A 10,053-nucleotide genomic window follows, 5' to 3' on the forward strand; every position below is an offset into this window, starting at 1 on the left:
AGATGAAACCCAGAGCTGACCACTGAGCAGGAGACAGTTTATCTGTGGAGAGACTTCCTGAACTCAGAGACTGTTGGATCTCCTCCAGTAGAGAACGATCATTCAATTCATTCAGACAGTGAAACAGATTGATGCTTTTCTCTGCAGACACATTCTCACTGATCTTCTCCTTGATGTACTGAACTGTTTTCTGATTGGCCTGTGAGCTACTTCTTGTCTGTGTCAGCAGACCTTGTAGGAGTCTCTGATTGGCCTGCAGTGAAAGTCCCATGAAGAAACGGAGGAACAAGTCCAGGTGTCCATTTGAACTCTGTAAGACCTGGTCAACAGCTCTCTGGTGGAGGGACTTTAGTTTAGGTTTATTAATCAATGAAGACTTTTTAGATGTTTGTGTTTCTTTCATCAGGTTGACCCCAGAGTTGATGAAGGTCAGATGAACATGAAGAGCAGCCAGAAACTCCTGAACACTTAGATGGACAAAGCAGAACACCTTGTCCTGGTACAGCCCTGTCTCCTCTCTAAAGATCTGTGTGAACACTCCTGAGTACACTGAGGCTGCTCTGATATCAATGCCACACTCTGTCAGGTCTGATTCATAGAAGATAAGGTTTCCTTTCTGCAGCTGATCAAAAGCCAGTTTTCCCAGAGACTCAATTATCTTCCTGCTCTCTGGACTCCAGTGTGGTTCTGTTTCAGCTCCTCCATCATACTTGACCTTCTTCACTTTGGTCTGAACCACCAGGAAGTGGATGTACATCTCAGTCAGGGTTCTGGGCAGCTCTCCTTCCTGTCTGGTCTCCAACACATCCTCCAGAGCTGTAGCAGTGATCCAGCAAAAGACTGGGATGTGGCACATGATGTGGAGGCTTCGTGATGTCTTCATGTGGGAGATGATCCTGCTGGCCTGCTGCTCATCTCTGAATCTCTTCCTGACGTACTCCTCCTTCTGGGGGTCATTGAACCCTCTGAACTCTCTCACCATGTCAACACACTGAGGAGGGATCTGATTGGCTGCTGCAGGTCGGGTGGTAATCCAGAGGAGAGCAGAGGGAAGCAGTTTACCTCTGATGAGGTTTGTCAACAGAACATCCATTGAGCTGGACTCTGTAGCATCAGTCATGATCTCCTTGTTGGGGAAGTCCAGAGGAAGTCTACTCTCATCCAGGCCATCAAAGATGAACAGAACCTGGAAGTGTTCAAAGCTGCAGATTTCTTTGGTTTCAGTAACGAAGAGATGAATCAGTTCCACCAAGCTGAACTTTTTCTCTTTCAGCAAATTCAGCTCTCTGAAAGTGAATGGAAATATGAAGTGGATATTCTGGTGGGCTTTGTCTTCAGCCCAGTCCAGAGTGAACTTCTGTGTTAAGACAGTTTTCCCAATGCCAGCCACTCCCTTTGTCATCACTGTTCTGATTGGTTGATCTCTTCCAGGTGGGACTTTAAAGATGTCTTCTTGTCTGATTGTTGTTTCTGGTCTGTGTGGTTTCCTGTATGCTGTTTCAATCTGTCTGACCTCATGTTCATCATTGACCTCTCCAGTCCCTCCCTCTGTGATGAAGAGCTCTGTGTAGATCTGGTTCAGAAGGGTTGGACTTCCAGTTTTAGCAATCCCTCAAACACAGAATGGAACTTCTTCTTCAGACCAGATTTAAGTTGATGTTGACAAACTGCAGCAAGATGTTCTAAAATAACACAAGAAGTAAAATCAAGAACTAAATAAATTAATCTTATGAAGATGATTTAAATAAATGTGATTCCATTTCTTCAGACATCAGTAAATGTTTCATTTATCAATCAGGTTAAATCTTTGTAGAAATCCTCTTACTGCTCTGCAGATGGTCAGCCAGCTCCTCCTGCTTCATCCTCCTCAGGAAGTTCAGTGTGATCTTCATCACTGCCTCTCTGCTGCTCCTCCTCTGCTCTTCATCCTCACCTTCCAACACCTCATCATCCTCTCTCTGACTCTCTGAGCATTCTGGGTAATCTGGACTCAGAACCTTCTGGATCTTCTTCAGCTCGTTCTTCACAAAAGTGACAATGTTTTCCTCCAGCAGCTGGAACAGAATAATAGATGAAGGAAACATCAGACTGAAATCATGGAGCCAAACACCAGATGGATGTTGGACAGACTGACAGTCCTCTGGTCTACAAAGTGCAGCATGGAGATGACTGTGAACAGAACCATAGAAAAGTGGTTGTTGTTCATGTACAGACCATAAATATGTAGTCCAGTTGTGTTTGATGTTGCTGGGCAGACGGACCACTGAGAACCTCTGAGCTCTGCTGGTCCACTCTGTGGAGGAACCAGGAACAATCAGGAAGGCAGGAAATATTCATCCAACAATGTTTACAAATAAAATAACTAAGAGTGAGGAAGATGAACTACAAGGATGAAGACCAGTAACACCAGAATCACCAGTAGACATTTTAAAAAGTTGGTGCTGAACTTGGACTTCAAACTGTCCACACTGTCAGCAGATCTGATGCTGGTGGAGACAGAGTCCCAGAGCTTGGGGACAGTGGAAGTGAAGGCTCTGTCCACACAGGTCTTCAGGACAGTGTGGGACATCCATCAGGTTCTGATGACTGGATCTGAGGTGATGTGGACATGGAGGAGCTCTGAGATATGTGGGTGTGTCCATGTGGTATTTTCTCTTGGATGTTATAGAGGATTTAAAATGGATTCTGTAGCTCCTGGAAGCCAGTGAACTCACATTATATCTGTCCACACAGAGACAATCAGAAGGTAAAGTTCCATGAAGTGATATCTGGATGTGAGCAGTGAACCAGATGATCCAAGTAGTTGTAAATATTCAATGTTACTGCTGATCCCAGTAAGAGTGTGTAGTGATGTGTAGTGCAATACACCATCTCCACCAGTGAGAGGCAGCAGTGCACGAACAGGCCTGCAGCGTGTTGGTGAAGAAGAAATCTTTCATCTTGTGAGGCCTAATGGCCAGACATCCTGTTAAAAAAGAAGCCAAAGTTTGACACAGGGCTAAGAAGCCCTGTGTCTTCTTAGCCTTACATTTTCTTTGAGAAAATAACATTGACTATGTTCTCTTTCTTTGTAATGTTAGCTGTGAGCAATTCAAGCCAATCCTACCTTGCTGTAAGTTAATGTTAGCTAAAGTTATTAAACACCAAAACTTTAAGGTTAGCCCTTAATCTTAAAAAATATTTTACAGGCAGGCAAATTGGTTTTTTCCTCAAATTTTAATCTAGCAAATTAAAAGCTAATATGTTAGTCAAAGTTATCCCTTATGTGCATTATTTAGCAACTTGGCTGATGTGACACAGTGCTTGTGTTCTTTGCTTTGGAAACTTTAGCCACATGAAAACCCATGCTAGCCGTAGGACACATGGTAGGGGGGACTAAGTTGGCTAATAAAAACATGCTAAGTGTTTGGAGGATGATAATGAGGACCAGCCACCGAAGAAGTCCCTGTTTGACCAAAGAGAAAGAAGCAGATGAAATATTCCCCAAGAAAATGTGTATTTTTTGTATTGTATTTTTGTATTTTTAATTTTTGTGTTAATATTTTCTCCAGGTGAAGTGGGGTGGGCAGGAACAGATAAGTGGGGCAGGGGGAGAAGGAATCAACATTTACCAGCTGAGTTAATAAGTTACATTAAATGATGCATTCTGAATAACAGTGGCTTTCTGTCCGAACTTTTGCCAAACAAATATTTGATCAGAATAATTTTGTTCAGCTCCAGTTATTATGCTACTTGTATTAAGAAGTAATTGTATTGCACTTCATAACAACCAGTCATGTTAACTAGACATTTGTCTACCAGTCTATCATTCTGACAGTGTGCAGAAAGGGGCATTTTTAGAATGGTATTTAAATAAATGTTTTTTTGTTTCTGTTCTTTTTTTAAATGACCACAATGAATTGAGTCATCACCGAATATGAGAATGTCCAGAAGAGATTCACCAAGTCTGAATTCATGAAAAGGCTTTCACTATGATGAACTATTCCAAGAACAGCTATAATTTCTGAGTTTAATTCTGCTTTAGTTTTTCAATCAGTATTTCAGAAGTTAAACACTCAGTTTTTTGTATTTGTTAAGGTTTTGTTGGCTCTAGTGGCCTTTATTTGAAAGTAGTTTGACAGGAAACAGGGTTATGAGAAAGGGGGAAGACATGCAGCAAATGTCGCCAGGCCGGAAATCAAGCCTGCGACCACTGGCATGAGGACTAAGGCCTCAATACATAGGTTGTACTTTGCCCCTGCGCCACCACAGCACCCCGTTAAACCCTCCGTTTAATAAGAATAAGTAATCTTTTGTTTTATTTCAATATACAAAGGGGTTGTTCTACAGCTATGATGGTAGATAAGTAAAATGTGCTCCACTTTACTTGTATTGAGGTAAGACTTAATATCAGTGACTGTTATTCTAATAATACAGAATGACATCTTTATAATTGTTACTAGTTTCATTTTATTTGAAGTAAGAGTTAATATTAATGACACTTAATGACATCTTCATAACTGGTGCTACTTGTTCCACTTAATGTAAAAGAAATTATTAAAGACTCTTATTAAATCATTTTACAGTGTAATAAAGCTTAATGATATTCTTATGACTACTATTATCACATATTTAGAACATATAATTATTCTTGGTTAATGTCAAGTTGTCATAAAGACATTTTGAATATATTCATAAATATTCATGAAGACTTACTCATGTTCATGACAGGTGTTATGTCCAGGGGCGAAAGTAAGGGGGTATGGCAGGGTACTGTGTACCCCTAAAAGATTTAGCGGGGCAGTACCTGCAAGAGAGGGGAGCGGCTGTCTGCTGTAAAGAATGAATGGATTCACTGTCCAGTCATGAGTTCACCCACTAATCAGCCGTGACTGATTAGTTTTACAAGAACAATCTAAAACACGACTTAATCAGTTAATGAATACCTTTTTTCTCATTTCATATTGTTGCTGAACTGTTCATGCTCTACTAGAGCAGCGGTTCAATATGTCGATCGCGGAAGGTTTTGAGTCGATCTCGGCATTAGGTGACAAACTGAACGCTGTCAGGAGGCTGAGACCAGCACGTCCTCTGACTCGCTTAAAACGTTCGTAACTTTATGAAAGAACAACAAAAACATCAACAAAACATGTTGAAATTAATGACCCAACACATTAATAATCTCAGTAATTATTGTGTCAACAAGGTGTTGCGCAATTCTGTGCGTTTCGGTTCCATTATAAAGAGCAGAGCAGAACTAATCAACCACCTCTGTGTTCATGAGAGGCTTATTAATGATCGCAAAATAAATATCAAGCCTCCAAAACTAATATCGTAACGGACTGAATGTTATATTTTTAATCTCGGGTCGGCTTGTGGAGCGCAGGAGGTTGCCATGGCAACGGGTGTGCTTAAATGAGAGAAAGAGAGAGAGAGAGAGAGAGAGAGAGAGAGAGAGAGAGAGAGAAAGGGTGCGAGTGGTTATAAGTTGATCACTTGTTCAGGTTGTTTACTTTTCCTGTGAGCATCACAGCCGCTGTAATTTCTGAACATTCAATAAACAAAAAACTTGGACTAATTACCTGGTTCTTTGTAACTATACGTCATTTACAACAAACATCAAACAGGGTAAATATATTTCATTAAGTATTTAACAAACAAATGGCTTCTACTGCAATAATTATGTGAAATAAAATTAATTGTCTAATATAAAAATTGTTTGGTGCTGTCGGGGTCTGAGTCTGAGAGGCTTTTTCTTTATCAAACTTTTTTTTGCCTCTTATTTAGTGTAAATATTGATGTTGATAAGATTTTCTCCAAAATAATAACCTTTTTCAACCTTTATAGCTCCACTGTTGAAAATGAGTCTCTAACATTCACAAATGACATTGAAATAAAATCCAGTTCAACATCTGGTTTGAGGTGATTCCTCTGAAACCTGTTGGAGGAAAAATATCCCAACTTCAGAAGAACAGAACTCTGTGGTTCCTCCTATCAGTCTGAGAGTCAGGGTGAGGAGGCTCCATGTTAGGAAGAGAAGTGGAAGCTGCATGATCTTCAGAACAAACAGGTCATGATGCTGGTCTACTGATTATCCCTCTGTCTGGATACAGGATCAATAGAACCAGTTTAAAATATAAAATGAATGGTTATATGCCAGACATGGGAAACTGGAATGCACTCCATGCCATGACGTTCAGAATTTAGGTCTCATGACTTCTCAAGGTGTCAACATTGCAGCCAGTGAGCTGAAGGAAATACAGCTTTATTTTGTAGCAATTCAAGAGCTACCACTTCACCAAAAAATGTATCAGCACAGAAACTCCAAAGCACACAAAGAAGCTATATATATATATCCATCCATCCATCCATCCATTTTCTTCCGCTTATCCGGGGTCGGGTCACGGGGCAGCAGCTTCAGAAGGGAGGCCCAGACTTCCCTCTCCCCAGCCACTTCTTCCAGCTCCTCCGGGGAATCGTAAGGCGTTCCCATGCCAGCCGAGAGACGTAATCCCTCCAGCGTGTCCTGGGTCTTCCCCGAGGCCTCCTCCCAGGCCTCCCCGAGGCCTGGGAGGAGGTGACGTCACCAGGGAGCACGTCACCTCCCTGGTGACGTGCTCGGAACACCTCACCAGGGAGGTGTCCAGGAGGCATCCTTACCAGATGCCCGAGCCACCTCAACTGGCTCCTCTCGACGTGGAGGAGCAGCGGCTCTACTCTGAGTCCCTCCTGGATGACCGAGCTTCTCACCCTATCTCTCAGGGAGAGCCCAGCCACCTTGCAGAGGAAACCCATTTCGGCCGCTTGTACCTGTGAAATCGTTCTTTTGGTCATGACCCAAAGCTCATGACCATAGATGAGGGTGGGAACGTAGATGGACCGGTAAATCGAGAGCTTCGCTTTTTGGCTCAGCTCTCTCTTCACCACAATGGACCGGTACAGCGCCCGCTTCACAGTAGACGCTGCCCCAATCCGCCTGTCGATCTTCCGCTCCCTTCTTACGTCATTCGTGAACAAGATCCACAGATACTTAAACTCCTCCACTTGAGGCAGGACGACCCCCTGACCCGGAGAAGGCACTCTACCCTTTTCCGGCTCAAGACCATGGCCTCGGATCTCAAATATTAACGTAGAAATTAAATTCACTTCTGCCATCTTGTGTGTTAAAATTAACATTGGACAAAATATTATATGTTATATTTTTAAAAGTTTAGTTCAGATTCTAATCTGATTTTATTCAGATCAGAATAAATGCAATGAAATGATTGTGGTTCAAAGGTCATGTCAACATTATAATTTGTGTCCTGATTGAGGTTTTTCTTTGTTCTTTACATTTTATATTTCAGAGGTCAAAGCAGAAAAGTGACTTGATTCAAGTTAAATATGGTTTCCTGTTATTTATCAGCAGTAAATGTTTCTTTATGGTGTCAATAACTGACCACTAGGAGCCAGTGTCGCTGCATGAATGATGGTTTAATTGACTTGAGAGAAATATCAGATTTTGAGACTTTTCATAACTAGATAGATGTGGAGAAGCTCTGGGTAGAGATTGTGGATTTAAACAGACCTGTTTCATTCTTTGAAGTTCTTTCATTAGTTTTTGCATAACCAATTGGACTTCATTTGTTGATACTGATGTTAACATGAAGATGCTGAGATTATATTTATTACAATAGGTTTCATCAGCAGGTATCAAAGTTTATATTAATTAATTTAGTATGATATTCTATAATAATATCATGGATCTGCTGCTTGCAGAATTTTCTGTACACATGATCATTGCCTTCCTGCTCAGGTTTATGGTACAAGGCTTGGTCTGAACCTGCCGCAGTAAAATCTCAAAAATAACTTAAATCATTAGTTATGTGAGCAGCCGCTGCGGTAATATTTTAGTCTTTGATCTCTCACATCGCAAGCCTGGAGGAAGATGTGTAGACGTCTTTAACAAGACATGTTACCATATACATTGATGTAATGAAAATAAAATAAAGTGATATTCAGTCTAATGATCCCATGACAACAGAACCCAACAGAACTTGATATCGTCACATGGCCACAATGACAGATATAAACAGTTACAGCAGTTAGAAACAGCTCACCTCTCTGATGGTGGAGATCCAGGAGATTTAAAGTCAATGGGAAGACCTATTGACCAGTCGCTCTTAAAGGACACACAGCTGGGTTCTGGTTCTGGTTCTGGTTTGAGTCTCTGATGGATCCTGACAGAAACATGATGATTAAAACTGAATCTGTTCAGTCTGGATGAAGCAGCAAAGAGGAGCAGCAGCAGCTTCATCACCACGTCTGTTTTGGCCTGATATAGTGAACGCTGTGTGAAAAGGGCTGTGGACAGTTAGAGATGGTGACCTCACCTCTGACCTTTGCTCTGGCTCTCATCTTCCCCACACAGAGTGGTTTTAGAGGGAGGGACTCCCTCCTCTCTGTCCTCACACTGATCCATGCTGCTGAATTCACATCAGCTCACACACACTTTCTAGCTTCACCTGCAGAGGAAACACACATCATTCATCTGCACATCAACTCTGATCATCCTTTACATCATTAGTGCTGGAAAAAGATCAGCTGCTCCTCCTCTGATTGGCTCTTCTTCTCTGCTTCATATCAGTGTCAGGTGAATGCAGTCAGACAGCAGAGAGGCAGAGGAAGCTGCCATCAGCTGCTGCACTTCTACTATCAGTCCACTAGATGGAGACATAGAGCAACATTTACGTTCACTGATTCACTCTGAACAAGAAGGATTTTAGTTTACAATCATTAAACTACCTGCTCCATCAAAGATTAACTACTTAATAATCCGACTGAATTAAACACATTTTAAAAATAATATTTTACTTTGAAACTGTTGTGTTTAACTTTAATGATGAAGATCAGAATTTGAATTCAGGAAATAAAAACATAAAGCAGGTTGTTCAGAGAAGAAAACAAAGAAACATCAGAACTTCATCAATTTGTTTGATTCCAGTTTATCAATAATCCAATAATCCCTTAGATTAACCTTCAAACAGCACAAAGATGAAACTTTGATTTCTACTCAGTAGTTCTCTGTTCTACAAACATGAGAGCGAAAAATAAGAAACAAACTGTAATATTCCTGAAGACAAATTTCAAGTAGAAAACAAAACAAACTTACAGTTTGTTCAAATGATCCAAACAGTTGAAGAAGAACATCTGAACTGAAGCCCCAACAGAACCGCAATAGGACCAGACTGGTGCCACACCTGAACAGGTTAGTTTAAACTGAAAGTTTTATGAGTAAAAATGAACCCAAACTGGTTTAACTGCTACTGACTAGAGGAATGTTTACCTGCTGACGTCTGAAGACATGAACCATTCTCATGAAACACTTTGCTACTTTTAATTTTACTGATCCAGGTTCTGTTCACCTCTAATGGAACCAGAACCTGTTTTAACTTGGAACCAACTGGACTCTTCATTGGTGGAGATTTTATCTTCCCTGGTTGGTGAAACTATAACCTGGATGATGTCTGATTATTAAACCCAAAAGCAGCATTTTTAAATGATCCAAGTATATCAGTGATGGTAAAAATATTTCAGATCTGGAATCAGTTCTAAGATTTCAATTATCAGAACATGAATAAAAGATCATTTGTTCCTCAGCAGTTCTTGAAATGATCTCAATACAACAGCAGGAAACATTACATTGAATCATAATTTATGGAAATTAATCAGAACCAAAATGCTGAACCATTGAGTGAAAAACTAAGTTCATCATCAAAGAGCTGCTAGTCAGATTCAAATCAGTATTTAAATTATTTTTATCCCTTTTATCACTAAATAGGTTTATGGTTTCATGCAATTATAGCATCAAAGAAATCCATCAAAACAAAAATAAAAAGCAAGAATCTATTAAAATGAAAGAAAGGGACAAACTGAACTGTCGTCCTTAATATCTCCACAATACTGCTGCTGAATCCACACAGAACAGAACCGTCGCTAGGCAACCTCTCAGCCAATAGAATGCAAATGAGCTACTGGGCACGTTTAGCTCCCTCTAGTGGGTGGAGAGATGTCGGTCTATTATAACAATATAGG

At 40.7% G+C, this 10,053-nt stretch overlaps 1 long non-coding RNA gene across 1 annotated transcript; it reads right to left on the reverse strand.

Moving 5' to 3' along the window:
• Positions 1-8,108: 8,108 nt before the first annotated feature.
• LOC145554092 (uncharacterized) lies at positions 8,109-9,177 on the reverse strand. The gene is made up of 3 exons (XR_014090130.1): positions 9,131-9,177; positions 8,352-8,483; positions 8,109-8,198 (listed from the first exon to the last, which is right to left on the reverse strand). It is a non-coding gene; the product is annotated as an uncharacterized LOC145554092 (long non-coding RNA).
• Between the last annotated feature and the right edge of the window lie 876 nt (positions 9,178-10,053).

The sequence above is a fragment of the Poecilia reticulata genome, chromosome 12, assembly GCF_904066995.2.
Source record: "Poecilia reticulata chromosome 12, P_reticulata-male-v2, whole genome shotgun sequence".
Classification (NCBI taxonomy): Eukaryota; Metazoa; Chordata; class Actinopteri; order Cyprinodontiformes; family Poeciliidae; genus Poecilia; species Poecilia reticulata.